We start from the raw sequence: 12,129 nt of genomic DNA, 5'->3' as shown, positions 1-12,129 counted from the left end.
TACTGTAATGGTAAATGACTCGAGAAATCGTAATGACACGATTGCAAACAAACCATACCCCCGGCCGGGATTGAACACGCGGTCATAGTCTCAAAACTCCAGCCCGGCGCGTTAGCCACTAGACCAGCTAGCCACAATAAGATTCATCCAACTAGGTATATTTCTACACCATAGGAAGGTTAGCACAGGCACCACTGTGACCACAAATGCAAGTTTTTACAGACGAATCTCCAGCTAGCGTGGCCGTGACGAACTCTAGCTGGAGATTCGTCTGTAAAAACTTGCATTTGTGGTCACAGTGGTGTCTGTGCTAACCTTCCTATGGTGTAGAAATATACCTAGTTGGATGAATCTTAGTGTGGCTAGCTGGTCTAGTGGCTAACACGCCGGGCTGGAGTTTTCAGACTCTATGACCGCGGATGTCACCGTGGTTGTTTAATATATTTATAGATGGGGTTGTAAGAGAAGTAAATGCGAGGGTCTTGGCAAGAGGCGTGGAGTTAAAAGATAAAGAATCACACACAAAGTGGGAGTTGTCACAGCTGCTCTTTGCTGATGACACTGTGCTCTTGGGAGATTCTGAAGAGAAGTTGCAGAGATTGGTGGATGAATTTGGTAGGGTGTGCAAAAGAAGAAAATTAAAGGTGAATACAGGAAAGAGTAAGGTTATGAGGATAACAAAAAGATTAGGTGATGAAAGATTGAATATCAGATTGGAGGGAGAGAGTATGGAGGAGGTGAACGTATTCAGATATTTGGGAGTGGACGTGTCAGCGGATGGGTCTATGAAAGATGAGGTGAATCATAGAATTGATGAGGGAAAAAGAGTGAGTGGTGCACTTAGGAGTCTGTGGAGACAAAGAACTTTGTCCTTGGAGGCAAAGAGGGGAATGTATGAGAGTATAGTTTTACCAACGCTCTTATATGGGTGTGAAGCGTGGGTGATGAATGTTGCAGCGAGGAGAAGGCTGGAGGCAGTGGAGATGTCATGTCTGAGGGCAATGTGTGGTGTGAATATAATGCAGAGAATTCGTAGTTTGGAAGTTAGGAGGAGGTGCGGGATTACCAAAACTGTTGTCCAGAGGGCTGAGGAAGGGTTGTTGAGGTGGTTCGGACATGTAGAGAGAATGGAGCGAAACAGAATGACTTCAAGAGTGTATCAGTCTGTAGTGGAAGGAAGGCGGGGTAGGGGTCGGCCTAGGAAGGGTTGGAGGGAGGGGGTAAAGGAGGTTTTGTGTGCGAGGGGCTTGGACTTCCAGCAGGCATGCGTGAGCGTGTTTGATAGGAGTGAATGGAGACAAATGGTTTTTAATACTTGACGTGCTGTTGGAGTGTGAGCAAAGTAACATTTATGAAGGGATTCAGGGAAACCGGCAGGCCGGACTTGAGTCCTGGAGATGGGAAGTACAGTGCCTGCACTCTGAAGGAGGGGTGTTAATGTTGCAGTTTAAAAACTGTAGTGTAAAGCACCCTTCTGGCAAGACAGTGATGGAGTGAATGATGGTGAAAGTTTTTCTTTTTCGGGCCACCCTGCCTTGGTGGGAATCGGCCGGTGTGATAATAATAAAAAAAAAAAAAAAAAAAAAAAAAATAATGACCGCGGGTTCAATCCCGGCCGGAGGGGTATGGTTTGTAATGGTAAATGTTTTGCACTTTTTGTGAATGTAATATTTCTTTGAAAATCAAATTTCACTTGTGATGTAACTTAATTTTAGTTAGTTAGGCCTGAAGGTTATCTATCTGAAAAATGTTTTTCCTAAGGGTAGTCTCCATGTGGTGAGGGGATTATGATCTTCATGCTTGCACACTGGCTAGGCCTTACCCTGCCACGGTGGGAATAGCTGGAAGACTTGCCAAAAGTTGCCCAGTATTTGTTATGCATGAAGAGGAAGAAAGACTATTGTATTTGGATTAAAAACTCAAGCATTGTGGTATACATGTATTTCCATTGAGGTTTTTATATGCTCCCAAGATGTGACCCACGACAGATGACTATAACTCCTAGGTATCATACTGGGCCCCATGGCCTGGCTGGCAAAGCTCTCGCTTCACATGCCGAGTGTCCAGGTTCGATTCCCAGCGGGGTGGAAACATTCCACGCATTTCCTTAAACCTGTTGTCCTGTTCGCCTAGTAAGTAGGTACCTGGGTGTTAGTTGACTGGTGTGGGTTGCATCCTGGTAGACAACATTGAGGACCCTAATGGAAATAAGACAGATTCCCTTGATTACACACTGCCTTTTTTGGGTTATCCTGGGTGACTAACTCTGGAGTTAAAAATCCCAACAAAAAATCTTATCTACTGTTTTTTGATGCTGTGTGACCCTTGTAGGTTTAGCACTTCTATTTGATTATAATAATAATACTGTTTCTTGATGCCAGTGGGCTCCTGATTGCCTCACTATCCAGATACTGTATAACCCTAGTGGGTTTAGTGCACCCATGTACATTAGAATAATTTTTATATACTCTTAGGTAGGTGTTAGTAGACTGCCCATTGTGCTGGTGAAAGCTCTTGATCCAAGCAATTGTTACCTTCCTCAGGTCAAACCTCATTGTTTTTAATTCTCCAGGTACTGTATGATCCAGAAAACGACACATGAGCAAATGCTTGAGACATTTCATTTGGAAATATTTGTTCTGGGACCTTGTTCTTTATGATCCACAGACACATGAAACAGTATATAAAGTCAAAGTATTTGTAAGAAAAAGGTTCGTCAGGTTAAGCTTGTAGAAGAGAGGTAATCTGACAGCTGTGCTGTGATGTGGCTGTGGCAAGGCGTGGGCCAAGGGATGTGGACATGGCAAGGTAATGTCAAGAATCCTGTGGGCTAAGGTGGAGATGCTATAACTATCTACTCAGTGTTCAAAAGTCCTACAAACATAAAAGTTGCTTCTAAGCATTGGCACCTTCTCAATTCAAGATTGATGAAGACTGGCTGAACACTTCTTCAAATTCATGAATGTGGTCTCTGGTGTCCCTGTTCACTACACTAACATTGTTCTAGCCATTCCCACTGCATGTGCATTTGTGGTCAACCTGGTTGACAGATTCCTCCCAGTTTCTCCTACTAACTTTTGGCACAGAAAGTGCAGACTCCAGCATCAGAAACAGGTAGAAAAATAAAAGTTCACTTGGTAGTCTGTGTTGAAATGTTGCTCCTGGTGAGAATTTGGTTCATGTTGTCTGCTACATCGTCAAACGGGAGAAACAAGTACAATAGTGTATATCTTTGTGGCCTTCAGCTGAGAGTCTCTCTACCTGGAGGTTTTTCCTGTAGTGCTATATGACCCTTGTGGGTTTAATGCATAGTTAAGATTATTATAATTGTGTACCTGGGGTCAACATCCATTTGGCCAGGTCCTCGACCAGACCTGGTGGATCAGGGCTTGATTAACCAGGCTGTTACTGCTGGCCATATGCAATCCTACATATGAACCAAGCCTGGCTGGTCAGGAAATGACAACAGGTATCTGTCCAGTTCCCTCTTAAAGACAGCTAGGGGTTTACCTGGAGAGAGATCCGGGGGTCAACGCCCCTGTGGCCCGGTCTGTGACCAGGCCTTCTCGTGGATCAGAGCCTGAATAACCAGGCTGTTACTGCTGGCTGCATGCAAACCAACGTACGAGCCACAGCCCGGCTGGTCAGGTGCTTGTCCAGTGCCAGCTTGAAGACTGCCAGGGGTCTATTGGTAATCCCCCTTATGTATGCTGGGAGGCAGTTGAACAGTCTCGGGCCCCTGACACTTATTGTATGGTCTCATAACGTGCTAGTGACACCCCTGCTTTTCATTGGGGGGATGTTGCATCATCTGCCAAGTCTTTTGCTTTCATTGTGAGTGATTTTCGTGTGCAAGTTCGGTACTAGTCCCTCTAGGATTTTCCAGGTGTATATAATCATGTATCTCTCCTGCCTGCGTTCCAGGGAATACAGGTTCAGGAACTTCAAGCGCTCCCAGTAATTGAGGTGTTTTATCTCTGTTATGTGTGCCGTGAAGGTTCTCTGTACATTTTCTACCCCTCAAGGAAGGTTCCTTGATGTTGGTGAGGGGCTCTTGATTTAGGGAATTGGATCTGTGCTCCAGTTCCCCAAATTAAGCCTGAATGCCTTCCACATACCCCCCCAGGCGCTGTATAATCCTCCGGGTTTAGCGCTTCCCCCTTGATTGTAATAATAATAATAATGTACATTTTCTAGGTCAGCAATTTCACCTGCCTTGAAAGGTGCTGTTAGTGTGCAGCAATATTACAGCCTAGATAGAACAAGTAACCTGAAGAGTGTCATCATGGGCTTGGCATTCCTAGTTTTGAAGGTTCTCATTATCCATCCTGTCATTTTTCTAGCAGCTGCGATTGATACAATGTTATGGTCCTTGAACCCCTCAAGGAAGGTTCCTTGATGTTGGTGAGGGGCTCCTGATTTAGGGAATTGGATCTGTGCTCCAGTTCCCCGAATTAAGCCTGAATGCCTTCCACATCCCCCCCCAGGCGCTGTATAATCCTCCGGGTTTAGCGCTTCCCCCTTGATTATAATAATAATAATAATAATATGGTCCTTGAAGATGAGATCCTCCGACATGATCACTCCCAGGTCTTTGACGTTGGTGTTTCGCTCTATTTTGTGGCCAGAATTAGTTTTGTACTTTGATGAAGTTTTAATTTCCTCGTGTTTACCATATCTGACTAATCGAAATTTCTCATCGTTGAACTTCATATTGTTTTCTGCAGCCCACTGAAAGATTTGGTTGATGTCCGCCTGGAGCCTTGCAGTGTCTGCAATGGAAGACACTGTCATGCAGATTCGGGTGTCATCTGCAAAGGAAGACACGGTGTTGTGGCTGACGTCCTTGTCTATGTCAGATATGAGAATGAGAAACAAAATGGGAGCGAGTACTGTGCCTTGTGGAACAGAGCTTTTCACAGTAGCTGCCTCGGACTTTACTCTGTTGACTACTACTCTTTGTGTTCTGTTTGTGAGGAAATTATAGATCCCTCTACCAACTTTTCCTGTTATTCCTTTAGCACGCATATTGTGGGCTATTACGCCATGGTCACACTTGTCGAAGGCTTTTGCAAAGTCTGTATATATTACATCTGCATTCTTTTTGTCTTTTAGTGCATCTAGGACCTTGTCGTAGTGATCCAATAGTCGAGACAGACAGGAGAGACCTGTTCTAAACCCATGTTGCCCTGGGTTGTGTAATTGATGGGTTTCTAGATGGGTGGCGATCTTGCTTCTTAGGACCCTTTCAAAGATTTTTATGGTATGGGATGTTAGTGCTATTGGTCTGTAGTTCTTTGCTATTGCTTTACTGCCCCCTTTGTGGAGTGGGGCTATGTCTGTTGTTTTTAGTAATTGTGGGACGACCCCCGTGTCCATGCTCCCTCTCCATAGGATGGTAAAGGCTCGTGATAGGGGCTTCTTGCAGTTCTTGATGAACACGGAGTTCCATGAGTCTGGCCCTGGGGCAGAGTGCATGGGCATGTCATTTATCGCCTGTTCGAAGTCATTTGGCATCAGGATAACATCAGATAGGCTTGTGTTAACCAAATTCTGTGGCTCTCTCATAAAAAATTCATTTTGATCTTCGACTCTCAGTCTGGTTAGCGGCTTGCTAAAAACTGAGTCATTGTCCTTGCTGTCATCTGTGTAGGACCCATCTTGTTCAAGTAGGGGCCCAATACTGGACGTTGTTCTCAACTTTGATTTGGCATAGGAAAAGAAATACTTTGGGTTTCTTTCGATTTCATTTATGGCTTTTAGTTCTTCCTGCGATTCCTGACTCCTATAAGATTCCTTTAGCTTAAGACACAGCATCAACAACACGGCCACTTGATACTGGAGTTCCGCAGGGAAGTGTCCTTGGTCCCCTGCTCTTCCTCATATACATCAATGATCTTCCAAACGTATCCCAACACCTGAAACCCATTCTCTGCTGACGACACGACTTATGTCATCTCTCGCCCTAATCTTGCCACCCTCAACACCATTGTTAACGAGGAGCTGATCAAAATATTGACTTGGATGACAGCCAATAAACTTACGCTTAACACTGACAAAACCTACTATATTATGTTTGGTAGCAGAGCAGGAGATGCACAAATTAACATTAAGATCGACAACACTCTAATTACCAGACATAATCAGGGCAAATTCCTAGGCCTATACCTTGACAACAACTTGAATTTCAGCACCCATATCCAACACATAACCAAAAAAGTATCCAAAACAGTTGGGATCCTCTCCAAGATATGATACTACATGCCGCAAAATGCCCTTCTCACACTATACCACTCATTTATCCATACCTCACCTATGCTATTTGTGCTTGGGGATCAACTGCAGCAACACACCTAAAGCCAATAATAACCCAACAAAAAGCTGCAGTAAGAATAATCACTAAATCCCATCCCTGGCAACACCCCCCCCCACTCTTCATAGATCTAAACTTACTCCCTGTTCAGTACATCCACACTTACTACTGTGCAATCTACATCTACAGGACCTTAAACTCCAATATCAACCTTGACCTAAAACGCTTTCTTGATAGTTGTGACAGAACCCACAGGCATAACACCAGACACAAACATCTCTACGACATTCTCCATGTCCGACTAAACCTTTACAAAAATTCAATGTATGTCAAAGGCCCTAAAATCTGGAACACCCTACCTGAGAACTCTAGAACTGCAGACACATTCATCACATTCAAAACTAGCATTAGAAAACATCTTATCTCCCTGATAAACCCCATCAACTAACTACACGAATACCACCTGGTGGTTCACACTTACACTCACTCACCCATTTGACCATAAACAGAATTATTAATCTCAATCTTAAAATAATGAATCCTATGATACTCCAATACTGAAACTATGTACTGTGCCAAAACAAAAGCATTCACATTGCTAAACTCACAAACTAGTATTTAGTCACTTAGCCATAATACCAACTTACCTCATAATTTGTAATATTTTAAAATAAAGAATTAAACTAAGTCTGCCCGAAATGCCTAGCCATGCTAGGCGTTCTAGTGGTACACTGTAATCATTATTTAACTACATGTAAACCACACAACAACCAAATTCTGTAAATTGAACATTGTAATCTTTATAGAGAATAAACTTTGAATTTGAATTTGAAGTTCGATGTTTGCTATTTTTCTGACCAGTGACTCCCTACGATTTCAGATATATTGACCTCTTTTAGCCGCTCTGTTAGTCTTTTCCGTCGCCTGTAAAGGGAGCGCCTGTCTGTATTTTACATCTACTCCTCCTTTTTCTTAGAGGAATAAGTCTTGTGCATACATCGAGTGCCACCGAGTTAATCTGTTCTAGACATAAGTTGGGGTCTGTGTTGCTTAGTATATCTTCCCAGCTTATATCGGTTAGGACTTGGTTTACTTGGTCCCACTTTATGTTTTTGTTATTGAAGATGAATTTGGTGAATGTTCCCTCGTGACTAATCTCATTATGTCGGTCTGAGGCTCCGAGCATACATGTCTGAATCTCGATTATGTTGTGATCTGAGTATATTGTTTTTGATATGGTGACATTTCGTATCAGATCATCATTGTTAGCGAAGATGAGGTCTAGTGTATTCTCCAGTCTAGTAGGCTCTATTATTTGCTGGTTTAAATTGAATTTTGTGCAGAGATTTAAAAGCTCGTGTGAGTGTGAGTTCTCGTCAGTGATGCCTCCTGGTGTTATTACTGCAACAATATTATTTGCTATATTCCTCCATTTTAGGTGCCTTAAGTTGAAATCCCCCAGGAGCAAGATGTTGGGTGCAGGAGCTGGAAGATTTTCCAGACAGTGGTCAATTTTTAACAGCTGTTCCTGGAATTGCTGGGACGTTGCATCTGGAGGCTTGTAGACTACCACAATGACTAGGTTTTGGTTCTCGATCTTTACTGCTAAAACTTCCACTACATCATTTGAGGCATTAAGCAGTTCTGTGCAAACAAGTGACTTTGTTGTGAGTGAGTTTCATGTGCAAGTTCGGTACTAGTCCCTCTAGTATTTTCCAGGTGTATATAATCATGTATCTCTCCCACCTGCGTTCCAGGGAATGCAGGTTCAGGAACCTCAAGCACTCCATCTAGAAACCCATCAGTTACACAACCCAGGGCAACATGGGTTTAGAACAGGTCGCTCCTGTCTGTCTCAGCTACTGGATCACTACGACAAGGTCCTAAATGCACTAGAAGACAAAAAGAATGCAGATGTAATATATACAGACTTTGCAAAAGCCTTCGACAAGTGTGACCATGGCGTAATAGCGCACAAAATGCGCGCTAAAGGAATAACAGGAAAAGTCGGTCGATGGATCTATAATTTCCTCACTAACAGAACACAGAGAGTAGTCGTCAACAGAGTAAAGTCCGAGGCAGCTACGGTGAAAAGCTCTGTTCCACAAGGCACAGTACTAGCTCCCATCTTGTTCCTCATCCTCATATCCGACATTGACAAGGATGTCAGCCACAGCACCGTGTCTTCCTTTGCAGATGACACCCGAATCTGCATGACAGTGTCTTCCATTGCAGACACTGCAAGGCTCCAGGCGGACATCAACCAAATCTTTCAGTGGGCTGCAGAAAACAATATGAAGTTCAACGATGAGAAATTTCAATTACTCAGATATGGTAAACATGAGGAAATTAAATCTTCATCAGAGTACAAAACAAATTCTGGCCACGAAATAGAGCGAAACACCAACGTCAAAGACCTGGGAGTGATTATGTCGGAGGATCTCACCTTCAAGGACCATAACATTGTATCAATCGCATCTGCTAGAAAAATGACAGGATGGATAATGAGAACCTTCAAAACTAGGGAGGCCAAGCCCATGATGACACTCTTCAGGTCACTTGTTCTATCTAGGCTGGAATATTGCTGCACTCTAACAGCACCTTTCAAGGCAGGTGAAATTGCCGACCTAGAAAATGTACAGAGAACTTTCACGGCGCGCATAACGGAGATAAAACACCTCAATTACTGGGAGCGCTTGAGGTTTCTAAACCTGTATTCCCTGGAACGCAGGAGGGAGAGATACATGATTATATACACCTGGAAAATCCTAGAGGGACTAGTACCGAACTTGCACACGAAAATCACTCACTACGAAAGCAAAAGACTTGGCAGACGATGCACCATCCCCCCAATGAAAAGCAGGGGTGTCACTAGCACGTTAAGAGACCATACAATAAGTGTCAGGGGCCCGAGACTGTTCAACTGCCTCCCAGCACACATAAGGGGGATTACCAACAGACCCCTGGCAGTCTTCAAGCTGGCACTGGACAAGCACCTAAAGTCAGTTCCTGATCAGCCGGGCTGTGGCTCGTACGTTGGTTTGCGTGCAGCCAGCAGCAACAGCCTGGTTGATCAGTCGCTGATCCACCAGGAGGCCTGGTCACAGACCGGGCCGCGGGGGCATTGACCCCCGAAACTCTCTCCAGGTAAACTCCAGGCAAACTCCCAGTAATTGAGGTGTTTTATCTCCGTTATGCGTGCTGTGAAGGTTCTCTGTACATTTTCTAGGTCAGCAATTTCACCTGCCTTGTAAGGTGCTGTTAGTGTGCAGCAATATTCCAGCCTAGATAGAACAAGTGACCTGAAGAGTGTCATCATTGGCTTGGCATCCCTAGTTTTGAAGGTTCTCTTTATCCATCCTGTCATTTTTCTAGCAGCTGCGATTGATACAGTGTTATGGTTCTTGAAGGTGAGATCCTCCGACATGATCACTCCCAGGTCTTTGACGTTTTCTGGCTGAAATTTGTTTTGTACTCTGATGAAGTTTTAATTTCCTCGTGTTTACCATATCGGAGTAATTGAAATTTCTCATCGTTGAACTTCATATTGTTTTCTGCAGTCCATTGAAAGATTTGGTTGATGTCCGCCTGGAGCCTTGCAGTGTCTGCAATGGAAGACACTGTCATGCAGATTTGGGTGTCATCTGCAAAGGAAGACACGGTGCTGTGGCTGACATCCTTGTCTATGTCAGATATGAGGATGAGAAACAAGATGGGAGTGAGTACTGTGCCTTGTGGAACAGAGCTTTTCACCGTAGCCGCCTCGGACTTTACTCTGTTGACTACTACTCTCTGTGTTCTGTTTGTGAGGAAATTATAGATCCATCTACCAACTTTTCCTGTTATTCCTTTAGCACGCATTTTGTGCGTTATTACACCATGGTCACACTTGTCGAAGGCTTTTGCAAAGTCTGTGTATATTACATCTGCATTCTTTTTGTCTTCTAGTGCATCTAGGGCCTTGTCGTAGTGATCCAATAGTTGAGACAGACAGGAGCAACCTGCTCTAAACCCATGTTGCCCTGGGTTGTGTAATTTATGGGTTTCTAGATGGGTGGTGATCTTGCTTCTTAGGACCCTTTCAAAGATTTTTATGATATGGGATGCTAGTGCTATCGGTCTGTATTATTATTATTATTATTATTATTATTATTATTATTATTATTATTATTATTATTATTATAATCAAGGGGGAAGCGCTAAACCCGTAGGATTATACAGCGCCTGTGGGGGGGATGTGGAAGGTATTCAGGCTTAATTCAGGAAACTGGAGCACAGATCCAATTCTCTGAATCAAGAGCCCCTCACCAGCATCAAGGAGCCTTCCTTGAGGGGTATCGGTCTGTAGTTCTTTGCTATTGCTTTACTGCCCCCTTTGTGGAGTGGGGCTAGGTCTGTTAGGTAATTTCCCTTATGTATGATGGGAAGCTGTGGAACAGCCTTGGGCCCTGGACACTTAATGTTTTTTCTTAGTGTATTCATGACACCCCTGCTTTTCGCTGGGGGGTATGTTGCACCATCTGCCTGGTCTTTTGCTTTTGTAGGGAGTGATTTCTGTGTGCAGATTTGGTACCAATTCCTATTAGGATTTTCCAAGTGTGGATTATGATGAATCTCTTGCCTGCCTTCCACGGGGTATAGGTAAAGGGACTTCACACATTCCCAGTAATTAAGGTGCTTGATTGAATTAATATGTGCTGTGCAGGTTCTTTGTACATTCTGTAGACCTTCAGTTTTACCTTCCTTGAATGGGACTATTAGTGTATAGGATAGTCTGCCCTCTGCATCTGCATTGCTGGATTAAGGAGATGAAGTGGAGACAAGCAAAGGAAGGAATGATGGAAGTGCATTTCTCAAAGACATTTTGGGATGGAAATGTGAAGGGCCCTTAGGAAGGAGCCAGTGATTATTCCTCCTGATACAAGTGTCATGGCAAAAAATGAGTGTCACCTCATCCTCACTAACGGGCCTCTTGTACACTTTGAAGGACAAAGCCCCCTCCAGGGAGGGGCTCTTGATCCAAACTGGACATTCTTCCCTTAGACTGAATCTGAAATGCCTCCCAGTCTCCAGGCACTGTTTGACTCCTCCAAACTTAGTGTTTCCCCATGATTAAAATAAGATGAGATAAAGTGAATCACTGGAAAGTGTCTTGTGTAGGAAGACAAGACAGAGAAGTTTGTGCTCCCTCGACCTATAAAACAGTTTTAGCATATAAAATGAATATATTATTAACCTCTAGAGTGAACTTGGAGAGTCTGAAAGTATTGATCCTGCCCCTCAAGGGAGGTTCCTTGATGCTGAAGAGGGGCTCTTGATCTAGGGAATTTGATCTGTGCTACGGTTCTCTGAATACCTTCCATACCCCCACAGGTGCTGTATAATTCCTACGGGTTTAGCGCTCACTCAAAAATACAGTACTGATCCTACTGAGGTCAGGGACATCAAAGCATCTAGAGTAAATGAGCAGAATGTCATAACATGCCTCAACCAAGTCATGGTGTTAAAAGTTAGTTACCGGGGGCGAAGGTTTACCAGGCTGGGGTGGCTAACGCTCTCGTTTCACCCGGCGAGGGCCTAGGTTCGATTCCCAGCCAGAGTAGAAACATTAGGCGCGTTTCTTTCCACCTGTTGTCTATGCTCCCCATCAGTAAAATGGGTACCTGGGTGTTAGTCGGCTGGTGTGGGTCGCATCCTGGGACACTGACCTAATTTGCCCGACATGCTGAGCATAACAAGGGGCTTTCTATATAGTAGTATGTCATTGTTGTCAGCTAGGCCTGTATACCATGTACATGTACTTGTAGTAAATAAAG

The sequence above is a fragment of the Cherax quadricarinatus genome, chromosome 3 (genome assembly GCF_038502225.1).
Source record: "Cherax quadricarinatus isolate ZL_2023a chromosome 3, ASM3850222v1, whole genome shotgun sequence".
Classification (NCBI taxonomy): Eukaryota; Metazoa; Arthropoda; class Malacostraca; order Decapoda; family Parastacidae; genus Cherax; species Cherax quadricarinatus.
The sequence above is the reverse complement of the archived record's forward strand: the minus strand, read 5'-3'. Positions refer to the sequence as shown.